General features: G+C 43.6%; 1 protein-coding gene and 1 long non-coding RNA gene across 3 annotated transcripts in view; one reads left to right on the forward strand and one right to left on the reverse strand.

The window, feature by feature from the left end:
- Positions 1 to 19,805, forward strand: part of LOC116974447 — a 19,919-nt gene extending 114 nt beyond the window's left edge. Inside the window, exons 2-3 of the long non-coding RNA XR_004412364.1 lie at positions 17,604 to 17,608; positions 19,744 to 19,805. This is a non-coding gene — a long non-coding RNA (uncharacterized LOC116974447). The remainder of the gene's footprint in view (positions 1 to 17,603; positions 17,609 to 19,743) is intronic.
- Positions 1 to 26,360, reverse strand: part of stard13 (StAR related lipid transfer domain containing 13) — a 363,098-nt gene that overhangs the window by 296,712 nt on the left and 40,026 nt on the right. The window lies entirely within an intron of this gene.

Consider the following 26,360-nt stretch of genomic DNA (forward strand, 5'->3'; position numbering starts at 1 on the left):
TGTGTGTTTGGGGGGTGGTTAATGTGAGTGTGATGCCTCAGCCCCCCCCCTCCCCCGCAAACGCCGTTGGGGAAACAGACCCAACAGGTCTGCACTTTGTCTAGTATATATATATATATAGTAATATATTTTTAGTAATATTTAGTAATATATATATATATTACTAAAAGTCTGTTCTTGACCGGGTTTGGCCATCTGTGCTGCGATTTCCTAGAGAATGCCACCACCTACGGCCGTCATATTTAGCCACCTTGCTCAGAGCCCCCCTCCGCCGCATGTGTGCCGAGGATTTTTCCCGTCGATTAAAAATGACAGAGATATTAATGTTTTTACAAAATTCCCCATTCTCTCTGCTGCCCCCGCTGGCGGCAGGGGGGAGGGACTATAAAACCAGGAAGTGGTGTGCCACACAGTCTCTTCAAGATGGAGGAAGGCAGAGGGTCACGTTTCTATGAGCTGTGAATAACACTGAACACATGTCTACTCAAATGTAAGTGCCCTTAGTGGTTCTAAAATGCTTGCAGAATGTGTCTATTGGTTCTAAAGCATGCAGAAAAGTGTCTATTGGTTCTAAAGCTTGCAACAAAATGTCTATTGGTTTTAAAGCTTGCAAAAAAATGTATATTGGTTCTAAAGCTTGCAAAAAAATGTCTATTGGTTCTAAAGCTTGCAAATAAATGTCTATTGGTTCTAAAGCTTGCAAAAAGATGTCTATTGGTTCTAAAGTTTGCAAAAAATGTCTATTGGTTCTAAAGCTTGCAAAAAAGTGTCTCTATTGGTTCTAAAGCTTGCAAAAAAATGACTATTGGTTCTAAAGCTTGCAAGAAATGTCTCTATTGGTTCTAAAGCTTGCAATAAAATGTGTCTATTGGTTCTAAAGCTTGCAAAAAATGTCTATTGGTTCTAAAGATTGCTAAAAGTGTCTCTATTGCTTCTAAAGCTTGCAAAAAGTGTCTATTGCTTCTAAAGCTTGCAAAAAAAGGTCTATTGGTTCTAAAGCTTGCAAAAAGTGTCTCTATTGGTTCTAAAGCTTGCAAAAAAATGTCTATTGGTTCTAAAATGGTTCATACTAGCGCTCCAGCCCCCCCACCCCCCCTCCCTCTCCCTCTCCCCTGGTTGGCTTGGCTTGGGTGTGTCTTGAAATTGAAAGGCACTACTTACTGCAAATGGTGGCTGGGTGTGGCTTGGGTGTGGCTTGAAGTTGAAAGACACCACTTACTGCAAATGGTGGCATGAAGTTGAAAGGCACTACTTACTGCAAATGGTGGATTGAGATAAGGTAGCAAAAGAGGGTAACAAAAGAAGTAAGATTGATTTAAGTATTAACATAGGTAAAACTGAAATCAAAGACATTATTAAGCAAAGACTGAAGGAAAGATGGCAAAAGGAATGGGAGGAAGAGCGGAAAGGACGGTGGTTCTACAGAGTCCAGAGGAAAGTGGGAGAAATGAGATGTGCAGGAAAAAAACAGAAAAGAGGAGACAGTAATTTCAAGAATCAGATTTGGACACACTGGTCTGAACAGTACACTTTTTATAATAGGCAAGCATAACACAGGCAGATGTGAATACTGTGGGCAAGAAGAGACAATAGAGCATGTCATTATACATTGTGAGAGGTATGAGGAAGAAAGAAGACAAATGAGTGAACGATTCAGAAAAGAAAAAGTACAATTTGATTTAATAGATATTTTACAAAAGAATTCATATAAGTGCTATCAAATCCTAATGCTTTTTCTCAGGGTAACCAATTTGTTTGGAAAGATATAGGTTATTAGTATATAAGTTATAATGTTATTTGATCCACACTCCATACCAGTTGGTGGCGGTAATGCACTAAAAAGTTGTTTGCCAACCGCCAAAAAAAAAACTACATAGAAGAAGAATGGTGGCTTGGTTGCTTTGGCTTGAAGTTGAAAGGCACTACTTACTGCAAATGGTGGCTTGGTTGCTTTGGCTTGAAGTTGAAAGGCACTACAGGTGCACAACCTTTTATCCGAAGATCCAAATAACGAAAACCTCCGAATAGCGGACATTTTTTCGGTCCTTGAAGAAAGGTCCTTGAAAACGTTCACCGAGGGCGGCCCGCAGAGGTGACAGCGAAACCTCCGGTCGGTCCTCGAAGAAAGGGGAACTAAATCCCCATTCATAAAAGAGAAGGTGAGGGTATATTGCGCGGGAGGGTTAATAATTGACAATATGCTGCTGCCTGCCCGCTGAGTTAAAAAGTTCCCACGGTAGCACGATACACAGTGTATCGTGAGTCTTGCGTGGGAACTTTTTAACTCAGCGGGCAGGCAGCAGCAGATTGTCGCTCCCTTCAGTTTCACCCCACCTACACCCCTCTGCTTCCCGGCCCTGTGTGTGACCCCGTCCCTCCCCTCTCCAGCGCCCCGCCCTTTGCACCGGCGCGGGGGCTTTGCACTGTCTTCATGTCAGCGATGTTAGCAGGTCAGTGCCAGTCACCGGAGACGTCAGGACCAACGGGACACCGACCCCCAGGCCCATTGCAAGCACGGAGATCCCAGAGACCCACAGCCAACAGCAGCCCAGCCCCGTTCCAACTCCAGAGGAAAACTGCAAACTGGCCGGAGACATCAGGACCACCAGAAGCCGCTCCCCGATGGGCCGCAACGGCGACAAGTGGCAGTTCGCCCACAGCCCCCTCATCGGGACACCAACCCCCAGGCCCACTGCAAGCACGGAGATCCCAGATCAGCAACTCAGCCCAGCCCCGCTCCAACTCCAGAGGAACACGCTCCCCGTAGGGGCAGAAGCTGATGGTGTGCAAGGTACGTCTTGTTCTTGGGGTCGCGCAGCTCGGGCTGTGGGCGAACTGCCACTTGTCGCCGTAGCGGCCCATCGGGGAGCGGATTCCTCTGGAGTTGGAGGGTGAGGGGGGTATTGTGCTGTTTGATCGCTGCCTGCTATCCCAGGGACAGGGAGACAGGGCGTTCACCGAGGGCGGCCCGCAGAGGTGACAGCGGAACCTCCGGTCGGTCCTGGAAGAAAGGGAAACTAAATCCCCTTCATAAAAGAGAAGTGGAGGGTATATTGCCCGGGAGGGTATATCGCCTACCTGGAAGAAACCGGACATTTTTCCCAGGATGTCGTCTGCACACCAAAGCTCACCAAAGCTCACGTTTGGCGCCAAACGCACGTCGCCTCTGCTGCACACGGATATAAGAGTGTGAAAATGTCCCCTAAGGGCATGTAGCCCCGCTAGGGTGACATGAGTGCGAGAGGCGATTCAATGCGGCGGTCACATTTATAAATTCAGGAATTCATTCAACACACTGCATTTCATACAGACATTTATTCTGCAAGAAAAAACTACATTGAAGACTCAAACTCGCGACCGAGGAACTGCCGGGATCAAGGCGCAAACTCGAGACCTTGCGGATATGAGCCGAGCACTCTACCACTGAGCCAGCCATTAAAATCTACGCTAAAAAATTTCCATTCCGAAGACCGACAAATTCCGAATTACGAAAAGTGTCTGGTCCCAAGGCTTTCGGATAAAAGGTTGTGCACCTGTACTTACTGCAAATGGTGGCTTGGTTGCTTTGGTTTGAAGTTGAAAGGCACTACTTACTGCAAATGGTGGCTTGGGTGTGGCTTGAAGTTGAAAGACACCACTTACTGCAAATGGTGGCATGAAGTTGAAAGGCACTACTTACTGCAAATGGTGGATTGGTTGCTTTGGCTTGAAGTTGAAAGGCGCTACTTACTGCAAATGGTGGCTTAGTTGCTTTGGCTTGAAGTTGAAAGGCACTAACTGCAAATGGTGGCGGGTGTGGCTTGAAGTTGAAAGGCACTACTTACTGCAAATGGTGGCTTGGGTGCTTTGGCTTTAAGTTGAAAGGCACTACTTACTGCAAATTGTAGCTTGGGTGCTTTGGCATTAAGTTGAAAGGCACTGCAAATGGTGGCATGAAGTTGAAAGGCACTGCAAGTAGCGGCTTGGGAGCTTTGGTTTGAAGTTGAAAGGCACTACTTACTGTAAATGATGGCTTGGGAGCATTGGCTTGAAGTTGAAAGGCACTACTTACTGCAAATGGTGGCTTGGTTGCTTTGGCTTGAAGTTGAAAGGCACTACTTACTGCAAATGGTGGCATGAGGTTGACAGGCACTACTTACTGCAAATGGTGGCTTGGGAGCTTTGACTTGAAGTTGAAAGGCACCTCTTACTGCTAATGGTGGCTTGGGTGTGGTTTGAAGTTAAAAGGCATTACTTACTGCAAATGGTGGCTTGGGTGCATTGGCTTGAAGTTGAAAGGCACCACTTACTGCAAATGGTGGCATGAAGTTGAAATGCACTACTTACTGCAAATGGTGGCTTGGGTGCTTTGGCTTGAAGTTAAAAGGCACTACTGTAAATGCACTACTGTAAATGCACTTACTTCCTGTTTGCACTGTATATTGATTTTAGATAAAACGCTGCCACTTACGGCTGTGAGTTTTGGCCATCTTACTCAGTCCCCCTCCGCTGAGCAGGTGCAGAGAATTCTTCCCATCAATGAAAAATAAAAGTGTTATTAATTTTTTTTTAAATGTTGAGAATCTCTCTCCTGTCAATCACTCCATGAAAGCCACACCTTATCCGGTGGGGGGGGGGGGGGGGGGGGTGGAGGGGTTATAAAACCCGGAAATGTGGGTGTGGCTCAGTCTCTGCAAGATGGAGGAGGGAGAGGTCACGACTCGCTGTCTTTAGTGGCTTTGCACCCTACTTCAAATGATATGAAACTGCACTTGAATTTGGTGGCTTTGCACCCTGCGAGAAGTGGTAAGAAACTGCACTTGAATTTGGTGGCCTTATACCCTGCTTGAAATAGAATTTCAAGGATTAGCCGTGAGTCAACTACCAGCCCACCAGCCGTGAGTGAGTGAGTTGCCAGCACAACAGGCTTGATTGACTGAGACGCCAGCCCAAGAATCCATTTGGCGCACAATTTGCATACTAGCCCTCTGGAAACCAGTCCCTTCAGCCCACAACACCCATGCTAGCGCTCCAGAAAGCCCCCCCCCCCCAACTGGCCACCAATATTAGAGTTAGTGGAGAGGTGGAATATTGCGTTGGATGACCAGCCCTCCTGTGTGATGCTGGGACCCAACGGGTCCCACATAGTCTAGTATATAACTAAAAATCTCATCTTGACCACTTCCTGTCTGCACTGTATATTGATTTTAGAAAAAAACGCTACCCTATAATCGCTATGATTTTTGCCATCTTACTCACAGTCCTCCTCTGCTGAGGCAGCCCTGAGGATTTTTCCGATCAATAAAAAATAAAGAAGTTATGAGAGTTTAAAAAATCGAGCCTCGCCTGCGCATTGGGGGTTATGGGTCAGTGGTGGAATATTGTGTTGGGGGAACGGGTTGTGTTGGGGGAACGGGTGAGTGGTGGAAACGGGTTGCTTTGGGGGAATGGGTGAGTGGTGGAATATTGCGTTGGGGAACGGGGCCCAACGGGTCCCACTTGGTCTAGTATACACACACACACACACACACACACACACACACACACACACACACACACACACACACACACAAATGTGTTTATTTTTGTGTGTGTGTGTGTGTGTGTTCCTGAAACTGCCAAAATGATGCAAGATAGGACAATTTTTGGACCACCATACTCACCATTGTCCTGCGGTGCGCATTAGCAAGTTTTGTACAGATTGATGTTATATTTTACAGGTTATCTATGATCTTGTTATCTTCCAGTTGCGCGGTCATTCTATTCACGCAAAAACGTTACGCAATAGCACTACGATGTTTCGCCAGCGTACTCGCCGTTCTCCTGCTCTGCGATTGCACCAAGTTTCATTCTGATCGGTGGTCTAATGTAAACTTTAGTGAGGTTAAAATATCTTAAAAACCTCGTGTGCGCAGATCAATCTCCTCTCCTGCTGTTCAGCGCCGAGTGGATTGGTCTTTTCTCCTGTCACTCCGCGGGATGGTCCGCCCCTTCCTGTGCCATCGCCTCTTTACTGGAGCGGTGGATGGCCAGCGGGGTTTCCAACCGGACACAATTTTCGGAGGAACTGGAAACGGCCCGGCCCGGCCCGGCACAGGAAATGTCACCAAATGGAAAGCGGAGAATCTGATCTCAGCGGACGAGAACGACCAGCGGTCCAGAGACCAGCGACCAGCTTCTGCTCCAGCCCCTTCCCCTCTGGTTCCCCTCACTGGCTCCTGCCCCCCTCACCTGTGATACCCCCACAACCCCTGTATTTTCTCCGAGCTCTCTCCCCCGCCCATACACCCCCCTCCCACACCCCCCCCCGCCCACGCCCCCCACCCCCGGCCCACACCCCCCACCCACACCCTCCCCCCCCCCTGCCAACCCCCCCCCCGCCCACCATTGTGACGGGGAGCTCTGGCGTCACAATGGGAACCTGTCAGCCCCGCCTGTAAAGTTGTGGTCTTTGCCGATTTTCACATCGCCATTTATTTTTTCTTTCGCGTGTACTTGCCTGGCCTCACAACGGGGACCCAAGGGCACCACGGGTAAGTTTTGTGCTATTCTACAAACACCTCCACGGGTCCTCTATTCACATTATTACCTTTAACTTAATTTCTGCCGTCAACGGCACAACTTTAAACGCAGCAGTCGGGTCCGTCAATCGCGCATGCGCAGTTTGTTGGAGGAACGGGACCCAAAGGGTCCGCGCTTGTTCATGCTAAACAGATCATACATGAATACTATACATGAATGCATTCAAGCCAAACTCAAGTACAAAAGGTAGAGCGACGAGGAAGATACAGGGTGCAGAATATTGTTTCTCAGCATTGTAGTGTATCAGTTGCAGAGAAAAACTCCAAGGTACACAAAAAAATGCTGGAGAAACTCAGCGGGTGCAGCAGCATCTATGGAGCGAAGGAAATAGGTAACGTTTCGGACCGAAACCCTTCTTCAGACCTCCAATGTGTGCAATTAGGTAATTTGGAGAATCGGGTCTGTACCCGAGCTTATGGAAGGACCATAGTACTCCCATCCCAACACACTCCCTCAAAATAAACTCAAAATAACATTATTTTATTTAACACCATATGCAAGCAATATTGCCTTTAGAAAAATACTGGATTAACCACAAACTTGTCGCAGCTTGAAGAAACAGAAAATCCTACCTATTAAGAGGCTTTTATTTCAAATACCTAGACACCATCTTTTGGGAATAGCGTGATGTAATGTCTGTAGGTTTTTTGGTGATTCTGCTTACTACCACAAATAACAGACATGGCTATCAACCAAACATTCTTCATTGAAAGCAATATCCTCATAATTAATGGCAGTGACTGATACAACGATGAGTAAAATGTCATGCCACCTGGTACACAGTTATAAAGAGTGCACTCTCACTTACTCTTAAATAGACACAAAAAGCTGGAGTAACTCAGTGGGACAGGCAGCATATCTGGAGAGAAGGAATCACTTACTCTTACTCGTTCACTGTTTCCTCTAAAAATGGCTACACAGGATCGACTATCTTTATGGAGTATATTAGATCATCAGTCAACTGATACATTGGATGGTACCTGTATTAGCTATGTGAGATTAGACAGACTTGGATAGATTTCTCTGGAACGTCAGAGGTTGAGGGGAGACCTGATAGAAGTACATACTTTTTTTCCCCAGGATGGAAATATCAAAGACTAGAGGGCATAGCATTAATGTGAGAGGGATAAAGTTTAAAGGGCCTGTTCCACGAGCATGCAACTGCATGCGGCAAGCGCGACCTAACGTGGCCGCTTGAGCCGTACGGCCTCGCGGGGCCTGTCCCACCGATCGCCGGAGCCGTATGGAGTTGCGTGGAGCTGGTCCCGTCATTGCGCGGGGCTACGAAAAACTGACACTGTCCAAAGATTCCGCGCGGCAATGGCCTGCCAGCCCGCAGCTGCATTGAGGCCGTACGCATCGCCTCGACGGGCGTGCGCCCAGCGTGAACTTCCCGCGGACTTTGATCGAACTTCACGTCTACTCGTACGGGATCACTCGACCTCCGTGCGGCCCCCACTTCTGCTTTGGTCGCGTTTGCCGCATGCAGTCGCATGCTCGTGGGACAGGCCCTTAAAGGAGATGCATGAGGCAATTATTTTTTACACAGAGGGTGGTAGGTGCCTGGAATGTGCTGCCAGGGGTGGTGTGGAGGCAGATATGATAGTCACACTTGAGAGATATTTGGCTCGGCATCGATATGCAGAGAATGAAGGGATATGGATCATGTGCAGGCAGAGGAAATTACTTGATCTTGGCGTCATGTTCGGCACAGATACTGTGGGTCGAAGGGCCTGTTCCTGCACTGTACTGTTCGATGTTTATGTTCCATGAAGTCATACAATTAACTAATCAATCACAAGGACTGCAGGGTCGCACAGTGATTGAGCTGCTGCCTTACAGAGCTTCCAGTGCTGGGTTCGATCCCGACTATGGGTACCGTCTGTACGGAGTTAGTACGTTCTCCCCCGTGACCGTGTGTGTTTTCTCCGAGATTTTCGATTTCCTCCAACACTCCAAAGACCTATAGGTTTGTACGTTAATCGGCTTGGTATCAATGTAAATTCTCCCAATTGTGTGTAGGATAGTATTAATGTGCGGGGATTGCTGGTCGGTGCGGACTTGGTGGGCTGCAGGGCCTGTTTCCATGCTGTATCTCAAACTAAACTAAACACTCGAGACATACAGTTCCCTCCATAATGTTTGGGACAAAGACCCATTGTTTATTTATTTGCCTCTGTACTCCACAATTTGAAATTTGTAATAGAAAAAAATCACATGTGGTTAAACTGCACATTGTCAGATTTTTAATAAAGGCCATTTTTATACATTTTGGTTTCACCGTGTAGAAATTACAGCAGTGTTTATACATAGTCCCCCCAATTTCAGGGCACCATAATGTTTGGGACACAGCAATGTCATGTAAATGAAAGAAGTCATGTTTAGTATTTTGTTGCATATCCTTTGCATGCAATGACTACTTGAAGTCTGCGATTCATGGACATCACCAGTTGCTGGGTGCCTTCTCTGGTGGTGCTCTGCCAGGCCTGTATTGCAGCCATCTTTAGGTTACGCTTGTTTTGGGGGCTAGTCCTGCTGTAGAATGAACCGCCGGCCAATGAGTTTTGAGACATTTGTTTGAACTTGAGCAGATAGGATGTGTCTATACACATCAGAATGCATTATGCTACTACAATCAGCTGTTGTATCATCAATGAAGATGTGAGCCAGTACCTTCAGCAGCCATACATGCCCAGAGGGACCATAACACCCCCTCCACCGTGTTTCACAGATGAGCTGGTATGCTTTGGATCTTGGGCAGTTCATTCTCTCCTCCATACTTTGCTCTTGCTGTCACTATCTTTGTCTCATCTGTCCACAAAACCTTTTTCCAGAACTGAGGTTGATCTTTTAAGTACTTCTTGGCAAACTGTAACCTGGCCATCCTATTTTTGCGGCTAACCAGTGGTTTGCATCTTGCAGTGTAGCCTCTGTATTTCTGTTCATGAAGTCTTCTGTGGACAGTGGTCATTGACAAATCCACACCTGACTCCTGAAGAGTGTTTCTGATCTGTCGGACATGTGTTTGGGGATTTTTCATTACAGATAATTTTTCTGTCATCAGCTGTGGAGGTCTTCCGTGGCCTGCCAGTCCCTTTGCGAATAGTAAGCTCACCAGTGCTCTCTTTCTTCTTAATGATGTTCCAAACAGTTGCTTTTGGTCAGCCTAAGGTTTGGCTGATTTCTCTAACAGTTTTATTCTTGTTTCTCAGTCTCATAATGGCTTCTTTGACTTTCATTGGCACAACTTTGGTCCTCATGTTCATAAACAGCAATAAAAGTTTCCAAAGGTGATGGAAAGACTGGAGGAAAGACTAGATGCTGAGAGATCTCTATACCTGCATTAAGGAGGCAATTAAACACACCTGAGCAATTGCAAAGACCTGTGAAGTCATGTGTCCCAAACATTATGGTGCCCTGAAATGGGGAGACTATGTAGAAACACAGCTGTAATTTCTACATGGTGAAACCAAAATGTATAAAAATACGCTTTAATAAAATCTGGCAATGTGCACTTTAACCACATGTGATTTTTTAAAAATTATAAATCTCAAATTGTGGAGTACAGAGGCAAATAACTAAATGAGGGGTCTTTGTCCCAAACATTATGGAGGGCACTTTATGTGTGTATGTACATGTGTTTATAATTTGCAACCGTGTAAATTCACTCAATTTCTTTGTCTCCACAGCTGGTGGTGGATGCAGATATGATAGTAGCATTTAAGAAGCTTTTAAATCAGCACATGGATCTTGAATAAAAACTCTACCCTGTAAGTTCCATTTAACATCTCCATGGTATCTATTGCCAGATCATACACACCCAATCGCATATCCTGCACTACAATTGCAATCTTAACACCATGGCTAGAAACACATTGTGTTATATAATTTCTACACGTTAGTTCGTAACATTAAACTTAACACTGGCTAATAACATTTACTGACCAGTACATGATCAGATATCATGCATGATCTAATACATATTTTTTATTTTATTTCTTCTTAAAGCTCCCTCTTCTTCCATACTTCTGCTTTCAAATATTACATCTTGGTTTTAGTTTAGTTTAGATTAGTTTAGAGATACAACATGGAAACAGGCCCTTCAGCCCACAGAGTCCATGCTGACCATCGAGCAACTGTGCACGTTAGTTCTATGCTATCCCACTGTTCCATCCACACACTAGGGGACAATTTACAGAGGGCCAATTAACCTACAAACCTTCATGCCTTTGGATGTGGGAGGAAACAGGAGCGCCCAGAAGAAACCCATGCGGTCACAGGGTGAACATATAAATTCCGCTCAGCCACCACCGAAGGTCGGGATCGAACCTGGGTCTCTGCCCCAGTGAGGCTGCAGTGTTACCCGCTGCGTCACTGTGCAGCCCACATATTTTACCACCCTCAGACTTCCTGCAATTGTTCAACCTTTTCTGCTTTCTGCTTGTCTTCTCTGAAATCATGACATCTTTTTCTCTGTCCTTCCCTCTCTGGATCCCTGTCGCCATTCATCATTCTGCCATGACTGTTTTCTCGGTCCCTTGAGATGCACACTGACTGCACTAAGGCTGACGTTGGCAGGTCCATGCAATGTGTCAGAGCTTCAGAACTGCCTCCATATCACAAGGCATCCAGCTCAATTTGTGCTTGGTTCACTCTCTCAATTATGAACTGCTGCGCTGAGAACTATATTCTACACTGTGCCATCTCCTTTTGTACTTGAATTTGAACTGATTGTATTGATGTGTGGTATATCTAATCTGTTTGGATAGCATGCAAAACAAAGCTTTTCACTGCGCCTCGGCACACATGAAATAATAAACCTAAACCTAATGGGCTTTGTCGGCACAGAAGTGTCTGTCAAACCCAACAGTCACTTCTGCTGTGGCAGTGCGTCTGACTTCAAAACTTCGACAATCTATAACAGCATTTCCAAGCCCTTTAAACTGGTGTACATGAATAGAAAAGGTTTAGTGGGATATGGGACAAACGTGAGGAAGTGTAGATGCATAGATGGGACATCCTGGTCGACATGGGCGAGTAGGGCTGAGGGGCCTGTTTCCGTGCTGTATGAATCAAGATACATAGGGTATTTAAAACACTTTTTAAATGTACGTTTCCGTGCATTTTTAATAAATTACATGTTATCTTCAGAGTTTTATATTTTTGACATCACCCCTTTATGTTATTGGTCTTGTTTTATACCTTACAACAGGGGTAAAATAATTCTAAGAGTATGTGATGAAAGGATATCTTACAAGCAACCTTGTTTCCTCATTTCCAACAGCTGACTTAACAGCAGCTTGTTATACATGACAGTTTTTTTCTTGCAATCTGTACGTGTTATTTAATACCAGAAAGACAGCTGCAGCAATTTGACAACCTGATTTTCAGACAAGGCAATTTAAATATTCCACCATTGGTCTTCTGTAAGAGCAGACAAAAATGTAGCTAAGCCTGAGTAAACATGCAAGATTCCACTGTCTGAAGATTTCTACAGCACTATTCTTAAGATTCATTGGCATTCAGCTGCAGCTGAGATATTTCTCATTATTGGACAGTATTTATTATAATACACTTTCTTTGAGATGACATCTGACATCTGCACAACCCCAGTCTTAAAAAAGTCCTTAATAAATGCCATCCTTCATGTACATCACCCTCAAGCGGCTGAGACCCAAGTTCGAACCTGACCTCAGGAGCTGTTTGCGTAGAATTTGCACGTTCTCCCGGTGCTCCAGTTTTCCCCCACATCCCAAACACGTGCAGGTTTGTCTGTTAATTGGCCTCTACATATTAAATTGCTCCTAATATGTAAGGAGTGGAAGAGTAAATGGGATAAGATAGAACTAGTGTGAATGGGTGATCGATGGTCGGTGTGGACTCAGTCGACCGAATAGTCTGTTTCCTTGTTATATCTCTAAACTAAAATAAGCTAAGCACATTTATTCTTTAGGCCTTTCCATTACAGAGGCAGAACTTATTTGGAAATATATAATTCATTGTTATTTTGTAAATGTTGATTGTGTAAATTTAAGGTTATTACAGCAAGACCTGTTTATTCCATACTTTAAGGTATTTTTGCAGTGTTTGACTCAGTGTTTGACTAATGGCTCAGGCTAAGAAACGCCAGGAATATATTGCTTTGCAAAGTTGCTGTCATCTTTCCTGCAGAACAGATCATTCTACAGCAGGTGCTTCAGGGAGATTTCTTCCCTAGAGGTTTGGAATAACATTATGGAAAACAGCTGCAGCTTGATTTTGTTAAAACCCTCAACATTAACTTTTAAACAGGATTTTCTTCAGTGCCATAAAATCAGCTTTCTCAGTGCTGCGTTAAAATGATGAAGGGGTTCAAACGATCATTTATGTTTTATTCTGTACGCAGCTCGAAAGAAACTGAATTCTATTGTTTAGTTCAGCTAGTTTGACTGAATCTGAATGTTCAGATTGTAATTCACGTGGTTCAAGTTCAAGTTCAAGTTAGTTTATTGTCATGTGTCCCTGTATAGGACAATGAAATTCTTGCTTTGCTTAAGCACACAGAAAATAGTAGGCATTTACTACAAAACAGATAAATGTGTCCATATACCATGATATAAATATATACACACATGAATAAATAAACTGATAGTGCAAATAACAGAAAGTGGTTGGTAATAATCAGAGTTTTGTCCGAGCCAGGTTTAATAGCCTGATGGCTGAGGGGAAGTAACTATTCCTGAACCTGGTTGTTGCAGTCTTCAGGCTCCTGTACCTTCTACCTGAAGGTAGCAGGGAGATGAGTGTGTGGCCCGGATGGTGTGGGTCTTTCATGATACTGCCAGCCTTTTTGAGGCAGCGACTGCGATAGATCCCCTCGATGGAAGGAAGGTCAGAGCCGATGATGGACTGGGCAGTGTTTACTACTTTTTGTAGTCTTTTCCTTTCCAGGGCGCTCAAATTGCCGAACCAAGCCACGATGCAACCGGTCAGCATGCTCTCGACTGTGCACCTGTAGAAATTAGAGAGAGTCTTCCTTGACAATCCGACTCTCCGTAATCTTCTCAGGAAGTAGAGGCGCTGATGTGCTTTTTTGATGATTGCATTAGTGTTCTCGGACCAGGAAAGATCTTCAGAGATGTGCACGCCCAGGAATTTGAAGCTCTTGACCCTTTCAACCATCGACCCGTTGATATAAATGGGGCTGTGGGTCCCCCTCCTACTCCTTCCAAAGTCCACAATCAGTTCCTTGGTTTTGCTGGTGTTGAGGGCCAGGTTATTGCGCTGGCACCATATGGACAGTTGCTCGATCTCTCTTCTGTACTCTGACTCATCCCCATCAGTGATACGCCCCACAATAGTGGTGTCGTCAGCGAACTTGATGATGGAGTTCGCACTGTGGTTCGCTACGCAGTCATGGGTATAGAGTGAGTACAGCAGGGGGCTGAGCACGCAGCCTTGAGGTGCTCCCGTGCTGATTGTTATTGAGGCTGACACATTTCCACCAATACGAACAGACTGTGGTCTGTGGACGAGGAAGTCGAGGATCCAGTTGCAGAGGGATGCGCAGAGACCCAGTTCTGCGAGTTTGGTAACCAGTTTGGAGGGGATGATTGTGTTAAATGCCGAGCTGTAATCAATGAATAACAGCCTGACATATGAGTTTTTGTTGTCCAAGTGGTCCAGTGCGGAGTGGAGGGCCAGCGAGATCGCATCCACCGTTGATCTGTTGTGGCGGTACGCGAACTGCAGTGGGTCCAGGTTTTTGTCGATGTAGGAGTTGATTTGCTCCATGATCAACTTTGGGTATTGTTTTGGGTATTCATCATTCATTGGGTATTCATTTTGAAGATAGACACAAAATGCTGGAGCAACTCAGCGGGTCAGGCAGCATCTCTGGAGAACACGAATGGCTGAAGCAAAGAGGTCTTTCTGCAGTTGTACAAAGCCCTAGTGAGACCACACCTGGAGTATTGTGTGCAGTTTTGGTCCCCTAATTTGAGGAAGGACATTCTTGCTATTGAGGGAGTGCAGCGTAGGTTTACAAGGTTAATTCCCGGGATGATGGGACGGTCATATGCTGAGAGAATGGAGCAGCTGGGCTTGTACACTCTGGAGTTTAGAAGGATGAGAGGCGATCTCATTGAAACATATCAGATTGTTAAGGGTTTGGACATGCTAGAGGCAGGAAACATGTTCCCGATGTTGGGGGAGTCCAGAACCAGGGGCCACAGTTTAAGAATAAGGAGTAAGCCATTTAGAACGGAGACGAGAAAACACTTTTTCTCGCAGAGAGTGGCGAGTCTGTGGAATTCTCTGCCTCAGAGGGCGGTGGAGGCAGGTTCTCTGGATGCTTTCAAGAGAGAGCTAGATAGGGCTCTTAAAAATAATGGAGTCAGGGGATACGGGGAGAAGGCAAGGAACGGGGTACTGATTGGGGATGATCAGCCATGATCACATTGAATGGTGAGGCTGGCTCGAAGGGCCGAATGGCCTACTCCTGTACCTATTGTCTATTGTCTATTGTCTATTGTCTATTGACATTTTGGGTCAGATCTCTTATTCAGACTCCTTCTACTATCAATTTCATTTTGAACCTGTGTTCTGTGTCTGTTGCCTCTGACTGCACTTTCCTTCTTGCTAGCTCACCGTCCACATACACTGACAATCCTGTTTGACCCTCTCCTGAACAAATCTCACTGGGGAATGGGAATTCAAGTAAAAATATCATCTTCTTTATACTTTCACAGTCTCTGGCAATTTATGGTATCACAAAGTGTGATCAGATCAGGCGAATTTAGCAAGTTAAGAATAAATCAAAGCATTTATAAACATGGAACATGGAATAGAATAGACTCTTCAGCCCTCAAAGTTCCCAGAAGGATCATTACCATGGCAAATGCGCTTTGCCAGAAGTCTCCTTAACAGATTATGATAGTACCGCCATAACGTGCAGTTAGTATTGATCGAAGCAGACAAATAAATGGCCAAACACCAGCTAAGCATTTTAGGTTAATTGACCTCATTAAATCGCCTCTAAAGTCTTGGGAGTGGATGTGAAAGTAGGATAACATAGAGCTGGCATGAACAGGTGATCGATGGTCGGTGTGGACTCGGTGGGCCACGGGGCCTGTTTCCATGCTGTAAGTCTAATCTAAAATTGTAGTTTTAACATATGTAAAACATTTTCTTAGGTTTTGAGTTATTGTATTAAAATATTTACAAAAACACAAATCATGTTGTTGCTCAAGAAAATAATAATAATATAGTTCAGAGAATTTAAAATTATGTATGGATCCGACTTTAAAGTACACTATTTAAAAAAGATTATCATGCATATACTTGATATAGGTGAATCTTAAATGATCTTGTACCACTTTAAGAATTAAAATAAATAAACTTGGTTGATTCTGGAATCCCTCTGCCTGGGTTTGTTAATTCTGGCCAAATTGGAGCTGCCAGGACATTAAAATTGGGTAAAGGCTTCTGTGCTGCTAGGCCATTTGGTCAATTTAAATGTGCCTTCTGCAGAAATGGGACAAGCAGCAGAATGGTGCCACCTAGTCTGTGGCCCAGATAAGAGTTGCAGGGAAAGAATGGGACATCTGCAGCATCTTACAATTAGGTGTAAATTGCATGAAACGGATTGGGTGAATGCAAACCAGACATACACATTGTATATAATGTTGCAAAGCTTTACTTTGCTAAATTTTGATTGGGTTAAGTGTTGAGCCTTGTCTGGGTTTCTTGAATATCTAGGCAAATGTTTCTATGTTTGCTTCCTTCCAGAAGGTCCTTTCGAATACAATGTATTTGTTACTGTATTATTGCGTTAGGGAACTGTCTATCATGTACTGTGTTAATCGATATCTGTTATTGGACTGTAAAGAGACCACCCCCATATGGTTTGGCCCTTCATGGTTCGGGGACCTATAAAAGGTAGCTCCCACGAGGGCTGATGTCGATCTTCTGGAAGAATCCTTGGGACTGCGTGACCTTTTGGAGTGTCTCTGCTTGTATGAGGCTAGAAGGGCTTGGACAAGCAGATACAAGGATCGAACCCGTGGTGGTTAGCTATAGTAAAGGGGAACTGTTATTGCGTTTTTCCAAAATAAAGTTTAGTTGCGCAAGTGCTTGACTCAGTATTTTATTGACTGAAACTAGACTGGAGGGAAGCTTAGAACAAGCTATTTACATTGGGAGCTTGTCCTGGATCTCAATGGACCCCCAAACACAAGTTTGCGATTAAGGGTGTTTTTTTTTTAATTTAATTTTATTTTATTAGAAGTAAGTACAATCATATGGCACCAAAGTGCCTAATATATATTTTCATAATACATTTTATGTACAACTTCTTATTTTTTTTATTATAATAAAGAAGAATAAGAAAAATAAATTAGATAGTAAAGGATAGAAAAACGTGAGATATATAGTGTGTGAAAAAGAAGAATGAATGAAGAAAGTTGAAGAAAAGAAAATAGGAAAAAGAGAATAAGAAATTTAAAAAAAGAAGGAAGGAGATCCTTGTTTATAATCTTGACCATCCCTCGTCCAGTCCTGAAACAGTTAGCTTTTACAATTGTGTTGCACCATATGATTCCAGAAAAGACGACAAATGGAGACCAACTCGTTATGAATTGGTCTGATTTATCTATTAGGAGAAATCGCATTTCCTCAAGATGTCCGGTGTCCAACATGCTTGCAATCCACATTTTAAGCGTTGGTATTGATGTATTTTTCCAAAATTTAAGTATTAACTTTTTTGCTATTATTAAACCATAAATAAAAAATAAATTTTGAGATGAGTTCAATTTATTCCCATCTTCCATTACTCCAAATATAATCATTTCAGTATTAGGTTCCATTCTTATCTTGAATAATTTTGTAAATATTTCAAAAATATCACTCCAAAATCTATAAAGTTTTATGCAGGAAACAAAAGAGTGTGTTATAGTTGCGTTTTGGGATAAACATTTATCACAAATGGGGGGTATATTTGGATAGAATTTATTCAGTCTTGTTTTTGAATAATATAATCTATGTAAAATTTTAAATTGAATTAGATTATGTCTACGATTAAGGGTATTGAGCTGTGTCGATTGCAAGTGCAGAAATCGGTGTCACTGTGCGGTTTTCGCATTGATTTTCGGCACTTCGCTAGTCAGAGCAGATCGATCATTCGCGGGCTTGGGAAAGGGTCCCAACGAGATCATAGAACAGATTCTAGCAAGCACGGGGGGGGGGGGTGGATAGCACTCCTTTGTGTTAGGGGCCCATAAAACCAGGGTGGGGTTAGAGGCTCTGCTGGGGTTGGGTTAGAGGCCCTTGCCTGGGTTAGAAGCCCAAAACTTGGACGTAGTTGGCAGACTACAGCTGCTTAACAAGAGCCAAACGAGCATCCTTTTCCAGATTTGGTATCCAATTGGTGGATATTGAAAACAAGTCTGGTTCACGTGATAAGTGGTGAAGCATTTGACCTGTCATTGCTGGGAGCGCTGATTGGAAAGGTGCGTTCCAAAAATCAGCATCGACAGCCAGCGCGAAGAGGCTAGGCGCTGACACCCGGTGCCAAGCAGGTGTAAAGGAAGTCCTTTTGAAGAATTAAAACCTAGGTGTGAAGCCTGTGTGAAGATATCTGAATCCCTGGAGTGACGGACGAGGAATCTCATAAATGCACTGTGCTCGGTGGCTAGAGTATAGATTGGCTGGGAATACTCTAGTCCATTCGAGATTTCATTGGGCAAGTAATTTGAATTTGAGAGCTCGCATATGTTGAGTGGTACGCACCAAAACTAATTGGTCCGAGAACGAATTTAGATTTACAGAATTTACTCGATTGTTGATTGCTGTTAACGAACAGTAACTGAGAGACGGGAACATGGCTTACTTGGTGAAAAGTTCCCGGATGTGAGAGGTACCCCTAATTTTGTAGAACTTGGAGTGGAGGGATAGAGGTCCCCCTATAGAACTCTAGTCTTAGCAGGAGGAAAGTAACATTTAGGAGGAAAAGTAGTCCATTTAAGAAGTAGTACCCCTCTGCAAAGAGTACCCTAAGAAGGGGAAAATCTTCGGTATCGGAGGGAGAGGTTCACTGATTGATAACAGCACGATGCAGCACTGAGATCGAGTATGATCATGTGTGATTCATCGTCATAATAAGTGGATGCTTATAGTTTATATTGGGGTGTGTCTTGGGTTTACTTGTAATTGGGGGAATAATTTCTTGTTTGATTATAGTTTTACTTGTGTGGTTCGGGTTTATTTGTATGTGTGAACTTGAAGTGTTCTGAGTGGGAGAGATTGCTGCTAAAATTTAAATATTAAGAGCCGGAGTCGTAGTTTGGGAAACCGGAGATTCTTTGTTTACAGGCTGAGAGTTGAATGAGGTGATTGTGATCGAGTTGATAAGAAAGTTGAGAGTGATTGAGTCAAACAATTGAATAGGGCGATTGAGTGGAGTGATTGAGTAATGGTTGGGAAAGATTGAAGGTACAATTATGTGAGAAGGTGTGAATCTGCTAGACGTTAGTCATTTTGTGGGAGCGATTTCAGTGGCCTTGGAGTCTGAAAGGAAGGGGCGAGTATTGAGGAGGTGTGAGTGTTTTCAATCTTAACTGTATTGCGTCTATTGTGTAGGAGGATGTGAAATGTACTTCACAGAGAGTGGTGAATCTCTGGAATTCTCTGCCACAGAATGTAGTTGAGGCCAGTTCATTGGCTATATTTAAGAGGGAGTTAGATGTGGGCCTTGTGGCTAAAGGGATCAGGGGGTATGGAGAGAAGGCAGGCACATGATACTGAGTTGGATGATCAGCCATGATCATATTGAATGGCGGTGCAGGCTCGAAGGGCCGAATGGCCTACTCCTGCACCTATTTTCTATGTTTCTATGTACTGGAGAAGGACCTATCAAATATTCCTGAAAGTCCGATAAGAATAATTTGTGAGAAAATTATGCAGGAAGCAGAGAGATTAAGAAAATTATTGGGAAAATTAAATAAAGTTTTGAGGAACGAACTTAGGCCGATAGGTGTGCTAAAGTCTATAGTAGGAATAACCTACATAGAGACCATTGTTAGACGATATAGTAACAGTGAACAGGGAACGAGCTTATTGAAATATGGAAAATTTTCTTCACTGAAAGGAAAGTAAATAAAGAAGTCGTTCTGCTTTCTACTTTAAGAATGGCAGCATTCAAGTTAGGGATTAGAATGGAAAAAGAGAGAACTGGTCCTTCTCTAGACATTTCGGAACAGGGAAAGGAAGATAGTGGAAGCTAGCAGCAGGAGCAGGAGAGAACATCAGCTTTTAAAGGTGAAATGACTGCGATAGCTCTTAAAGGGGAGGTGCTGACTAAAATCAACGTATTAAATTTAGTAAGAGTGCCGCGGTTAGCATGGATCTCGATGAGAGAGAAGCCCAATATATACAAGGATAGGCAGACTTTTTCGGAACAGAGGCACAGCATTCCTCTCAGCCCTCTCATGTTCTTAGTTCTGAGACACCATGCGCAGCTTGCAAACAGGGCACTCGGGTGGAGTCAGTGGTATCTTCGACTCCACCCATGAAATTCATATCCAAAGTAAGAAAATCGGGAAAGGACTCTCTAGCTCCGATGATTACTTCACCAGCAGAGGATAGTGTGGGGGATCAAGGAGCAATAAAGAAGTGGGTGCCAAAATTAATTGGGAAATCAAGTGGGAAAGCGAAAGAATCATTCCTAAAGTATAGAGATTCCGGTAGCAGAACGAGCAGTTTTTCTGAGGGTGAGACAGCAGGAGGCTATGAAGTGGCTGATCCTGACATTGATAAAATCCACTGAAATCAGAGCAAATCCCCGATGTTATGGATATGGCGCGGATTCCCTGTAGGCAATTCCCTAGTAGAAAGCTGCCTACTCCGCCTTTAGAATTAGACCCCGCAGTAGGTGCAAATTATCCCCGGGCTACAGACGTCCACATTTCAATACAACCTGGTTCAACGGCAGCTAAATCCTTCCAGAGACCCGTACTTCTTCTTTCGTGTGGCGTGCACAGCCTAAAGCTGTTGGACAACTTGTTCTATTTGATCTTCCGTTTGTGTACATCGAGTTGATTGCATTAGTCGAAACAGGGCCGACCACGTGAAGGTTGTAATCTTCCACCCCAGACCCGTACTAAAAATCCAGAAACGGGAAGTAACATCGAAGGAGGATAAGGAGGAGGAATTTAAAGCGTGGATAGACATGCCAATCCGAGAGCCGACTTTCCCTCGGTTTAGTTGGAGAAGATATAGGGCTATCAGACCTGATCAATGTTACATCTGTGGGGAATCAGGACATTGGAGCCGATCTTGCCCTGTGAGGGAACACAGAGAAGGAAGGGGTCAAAGAAGAGGGCCCCGGGATCTAAGAAGTCAGTGGATCCCTGGAAGTTACAGGTACACTTAGGACCCCGAAGGTGGAGGAAGAGAACACTGGCCAGAAGACCATGGTGCAGGGACATTCTGGCATCCAAATCCATTCCGATAGCCCTGATCTGCCAGCTAATACAAAGTATGAAATCTGAGGGTATCCTCACATGGCCCAAGAATAATAATAAATTATAAGAACAAGAAAGAACACCACCCCTTCCGAATCCCAGGAAGAGAGTTACAAAGAAGCTGATTGGGATCGAGAAACCTCACTAAAAGGGAGGACTACGAAAAGGGAAATATAGTAATTGGTGTCAATGAGAATAAGAACTAAAGGGAACTAAACTGGCACTAGGGAGAGAAGAAAAACTTATTGCGCAGGAGGTACGGGAGTTGGGAAAGGAGCTAGTGTACTAACTTGTTACAAAGTTGTTGTGCCTGCAGGACAATACAATCTACAGTATACTACTATATGGGGAGTGAGGTAAAGAGTAAGTGGACCCTTGAGAACGGGCAGAAGACACAACTCAGGTAGGATGTGTAGTTATTATCGCCATCCAGGTAGCTCCCCAGAAACAAAGACCAGCAACAAAGAAGAAATTATACTGTCCTGTCCCTTTAAGACATCTGGGGAAGGTCAACAAATAGAGAAGGTTGCTCCTCAGTATCCCTACTCCTTTGAAACTAACATCGAGGAAGAAGATGTTACCCTAGAGCCCAACTTTAACGTCATCTAGTTTTTAACACCAGTGAAGGAAAAATAAAATAATACCATCCAACCTTTTCTAAAAGATACAGACAACCTATGACGACTATTGGGGCAAGCTCTACTTTGAAGAATTGAATTTAAATTTGATGGTTCGGGGGCAGAACACCTACTTTGTGCCTAAATTATAGTTATTAGAAATAATTTGATGACATTTTGAATTTGATCTCTAAATTGTATGGTAATGAATTGGAAGGACTTTAAAGTTTGAGATTTGAAACTGACTTGTGAGATCTGGCTTAGGAGTATTTAAAATTTGATTATTAACTTGGTATTTGTATTGTCTCATCCCCAGGCAGGCAGCCAAAGATGGGAAGGATTATTCAAAGAACATCAGGGAAGGATGGAACTTGGGAAGATCTGGTAAAATGGAAGAGTTATTCAGGGAACATGAGAGTTAGCATCAGAAATAGTGAGAAAGAGGAACTGTCAACAGCAAGACTTCCCTTTAAGAGACCAAAGTTAGCATACTAAGAAAGTTACATAGAGGTAAAAGGAAATTAGTTACGAGGAAGAACCCCTATTGACTGAGAGCCGAGCCAACATACTAAGGAAGAAATACTGAAGGAGAAGTCTATTGAATTAGGAGGAGGAATAAAGAAATGTATGTTGAGATATCAGAGTCGATGTATTTGACCGGTGGATCTAAATTTGTTTAACCCTTGATAGTAAATCGGCTTCTATTATCAAGGTGGAAAGAAATTGTCCCTAGATTCGGCATTCTTAATTGGCTTTTTAATAACATTGACAGCATATGAAACGTGATTGATTAAATATGAACAGCTGGGAATTCCACAGGAATTGGAATGGAATTGTGCTGTCGACCACAAAGCTGTGGAATGATGAGGGTGAGACAGACCCTGAAACTTAAAATAGTAAATTGAAGGCTGAGACTGAATTTGGTTGAATTGAAACATTCTTCATGGTTTGCTTTAAATAGGAGTCACGCCTGTAGGGATATCTGGACTGAACCCAGCTGAAATTTATATGAGAAGAACATCATCAGATATACATTAAGGAACATCATGTGAATACGAAGAGGGCTGATTAGTATTTATCCTAGGATATTAAAGTGTATATTATAGAACAGAGTAGTGATAGTGAAATAGAAAAGGACTTGTGACTGACAGAACAGAATTACAGTGAATGTATAGGAAAGCATTAGTGCATGAATGGTAACTTGCTTTGTCCCAAGTTTTTCAGGAATTATAGGTTATAGGTTCGACTATGGAAAGGATGGAAGAATGGGCAACAACATGGATGGAGGGAATTCGCGCCCACAAAAACTCGGAAGGTTAAGACTCATCAGACGGAAATTGGGAAGCTACGCCCACGAAAACTCGGGAAGCTTGATAAGATTCTGGGAAGAAACATCATCGTCTTGTTGTTGTTAATAGATGGAGAATGTAATAGACACACATATGTATATCTGATTATCTGATTGTTTTGTTATAATAAATGATGGTTTATCATTGTTTGGTTATCACTGATTGTTTGGTTATCATAAATGATGGTTAAAAGGAAGGAATGTTAATTCTAGCCAAATTGGAGCTGCCAGGACATTAAAATTGAGTAATGTGCTGCTAGGCCATTTGGTCCATTTAAATGTGCCTTCGGCAGAATGATGCCAGCTTGTCTGTGGCCCAGATAAGAGTTGCAGGGAAAGAATGGGACCTCTGCAGATTCTTACAATTAGGTGTAAATTGCATGAAACGGATTGGGTGAATGCAAACCAGACATACACATAGTATATAATGTTGCAAAGCTTTACTTTGCTAGATTTTGATTGGGTTAAGTGTTGAGCCTTGTCTGGGTTTCTTGAATATCTGGGCAAATGTTGCTATGTTTGCTTCCTTCCAGAAGGTCCTTTCAAATACAATCTATTAGTTACAGTATTATTGGGTTAAGGAACTGTCTATCATGTACTGTGTTAATCAACATTTGTTATTGGACTGTAAAGAGACCACTCCCATATGGTTCGGCCCCTCAAGGTTCGGGGACCTATAAAAGGTAGCTTCCACGAGGTCCGATGTCGATCTTCTGGAAGAACAATTGGGCCTGCGTGACCTTTTGTAGTATCTCTGCTTGCATGTGGCTAGAAGGTCTTGGGCAAGCAGATACAAGGATCAACCCCGTGGTGGTTAGGTATAGCGGAGGGGAACTGTTATTGTGGTTTTCCAAAATAAAGTTTAGTTGTGCAAGTGCTTGACTCAGTATTTTATTGACTGAACCTAGACTGGGGGGATCTTAGAACAGGTTTTACAGTTGAATCACAAGGTGTACGCCAGATGTCATATTGGACATACGTAAAGATCTTGTCAGTACAGGTAATTCCTCTATAATATGTATTTCTATAACACACATTGGATATAATGTGATTGATGATTAGGAAAGCAATATTTGTATGACATGGGCTGAATTGGTTATAATGTGATTTTGATTGGGAACGGATGAACAACTTCAATGCTGCTTTGGAAAAAAACAAGCAGAAAAAAAGCTGCCTTGAAATAAAAACAAACTGTTTCAATTGACCCTCCCACCAGTAATGAGACACCATTCTCCCTTAAGAATGCAGTGTGTAAGTTTAACCATGGAAGGACATTGCAATTGACAAGCAGAGTGCAATATCATCATGGCATACTGAATTTGAAACCAGCTCTGAGAGATTGGACTTGCATTGACCTTGTATAGACCTTACATGAAAGATCCTACACTCAGCCCTGTTGTCTCAAGGGATTATCAATTACTTGCAGGTTTGCTTCTGACTAATTTACACATAGAACATAGAACAGGGCAGCATAGGAATAGGATCTTTGCCCCATAATCCTGAACATGATGTAGTTAAATTAATCTAGTCTGCCTACATGTGATCTATACCCCTCCATTACCTACCTATCTATGTGCCTGTTTAAAAGTCTCTTCAAACACCATTAATATATCTGCCTCCACCACCACCACACAGTGGTGATTACAGCGAGGTTTTAGGGATGGTTCCAAAATAAAGTTCAGCAACTAAACTTTATTTTGGAAAAACACAATAACAGTTCCCCTCAATGATACCTAACCACCACAGGTTTGATCCTTGTATCTGCATGTCCAAGCCCTTCTAGCCTCGTGCAAGCAGAGACACTCCAAAAGGTCACACAGTCCCAAGATAGAAGTAATGTAGGTTTTCATTTCAAGTCATCAGCTGAATGCAAGAGGAGCATTGAACAGGGAAACCTGTTGGAAGGGGAAAAGAGGAACTTTTGGAGAGGAGGTGTTATCTGCTGTTGAGGGGGCAATCAGCTGACAATCCGCACCAATAGACACAATTCCTCCATACACACAAGCATACAACAATGCCCTTTAGTAAGAAGGTCCACACAAAATACACTGATCACCTGGTTACTCGGGCTTTATTCCATGGAGGACACGAGGCTGAGGGGTGATCTCATAGAGGTGGACAAGATCATGAGGGAAATATATGGGTTAATACACAGAGTATTTACCCAGAGTAGGGAAATTAACACCAGAGGCCATAGATTTAAGGTGAGAGGGGAAAGATATAATAAGAACGAAGGACACCTTTTTCACATAGAGGGTAGTGAGTATATGGAATGAGCTGCTAGAAGAGGTAGTTGAGGCAGGTACAATAACAACATTTAATAGACAAGGACAGGAGATGCTGTTCCTCCAGTTTGTGTGTGGCCTCATTCAGTTGATGGAGGATGCCCAGGACAGAAAGTGGGACTGTTATTGATGGAGGTGAGGGAGGACATAGGGACAGATGTTACATCCTCTACAGTTGCAAGGGAAAGTACCTTCCAAAACTCCTTGGTTCAACCATCACTTCCCACCCAAACCACCCCCTCACCAAGTACTTTCCCCTGCAACTGCAGGAGAGGTAACACCTGCTGCACCTATATCACATATGAACCTGGATGTCAACCTCTTCACTCAGAGAGTGGTGGGTATAAGGAGTGAGCTGTCAGATTAGGTAGTGGAGGCAGGTACAATAACATCATTTAAAATAGAGTTGGGCTGGCACATGGATAGGAAAGGTTTAATAATAATAATAATGGATGGGATTTATATAGCGCCTTTCTAATACTCAAGGCGCTTTACATCGCATTATTCATTCACTCCTCAGTCACACTCGGTGGTGGTAAGCTACTTCTGTAGCCACAGCTGCCCTGGGGCAGACTGACGGAAGCGTGGCTGCCAATCTGCGCCTACGGCCCCTCCGACCACCACCAATCACTCACACACATTCACACACAGGCAAAGGTGGGTGAAGTGTCTAGCCCAAGGACACAACGACAGTATGCACTCCAAGCAGGATTCGAACCGGCTACCTTCCGGTTGCCAGCCGAACACTTAGCCCATTGTGCCATCTGTCGTAGATATAGGCCAAATGCGGGCAAATGGGATTAGCTTAGATGGGACGAATTGAGCTGAAGGGCCTGTTCCCGTTTGACTAGGTTATGTATGACTATAACTATGAATTGGAAATAAGAAAGAAGCATGTGTGATGAGGAGTAAGTGGCATATAAGGAGGAGAATTAAGTATGATACACCATCTCTTTAATAGCCTGGCTATCCATGGTCTCGGTTATAGTTGTTCCAATGATGCCTTGCACTCCGGGTTCACCCCACCTGCAACAGCCCTGGCCTGTAGTTG

The sequence above is a fragment of the Amblyraja radiata genome, chromosome 6 (genome assembly GCF_010909765.2).
Source record: "Amblyraja radiata isolate CabotCenter1 chromosome 6, sAmbRad1.1.pri, whole genome shotgun sequence".
In the NCBI taxonomy this organism is placed as follows: domain Eukaryota; kingdom Metazoa; phylum Chordata; class Chondrichthyes; order Rajiformes; family Rajidae; genus Amblyraja; species Amblyraja radiata.